General features: G+C 32.5%; 1 pseudogene; it reads right to left on the reverse strand.

The window, feature by feature from the left end:
• Positions 1–364: 364 nt before the first annotated feature.
• Positions 365–463, reverse strand: LOC122422404 (annotated as a pseudogene).
• Between the last annotated feature and the right edge of the window lie 385 nt (positions 464–848).

The raw sequence follows: 848 nt of genomic DNA on the forward strand, positions 1-848 counted from the left end.
AAGCATGTGTTTGTTTAGGCATTTGAGTTTTCCAACAATATGATGCATGTAGCCTATTTAGTTTTTGAAGGTGCTATCTTGCAGATTAGAGGAGATCAGAGACTTCTCAGAGCATGAAAAAAATAGTGGAATTAATGAATTTTGCAGTAGTTAGACTGCACATATTTCACATTAGATGAATTATATTATTTGGTTACTTCAGTCACTCAACTTGTCAATTCATTGCATCAGTCATTATGTTCACTCTCCTGATTGACTAGGGTGCATAGGCAAATGGTCAAACTGTGCGGTGTAAGCAATGTTTTTTTCCTAAAATTACAATTACAAATATTCCTGAAATTATAAAGCTTTTTTTTTATAAAAAAAAAATATGGAATGCTTCACAAACTGGCATATGCAGGAGTCATGCTAATTTTTTTCTGTATTGTTGCAATTTTAGCACATATGCTGCCAAAGCGAGCACTCGACTGTTTTCTTTTTATGAAGAATCTGTATGTGGCCATCCTATGGAAAAATGCCATAATGTCCCATTGATAATGCAACTTTCCATGCACTGTTCCATTCACCTAAGAGAGCCAATTTATAGTATTGAGTGGATTTGAGTAATTAAGTAATTTTTAGATTTTATAATAAAATTTGAACTCTAAAGCTTCTCTCATAGCCATATGTTTTTTCTTTTTCATGTATTCAGTAAACTCAAGGAAAATAAATGCATTTTAGATAGGATAATGATAAATTCCAAACTGTTGTTGCCATTGCTGTCTTCTCCTCAAATCTAAGCAATCTTAGCCCTACAGATATTAAGAAAGTGAAGCCACAGGATTTAATAAAAGTAAATATCCTAGGGA

Source organism: Cervus canadensis, chromosome 19, assembly GCF_019320065.1.
Source record: "Cervus canadensis isolate Bull #8, Minnesota chromosome 19, ASM1932006v1, whole genome shotgun sequence".
Lineage (NCBI taxonomy): Eukaryota > Metazoa > Chordata > Mammalia > Artiodactyla > Cervidae > Cervus > Cervus canadensis.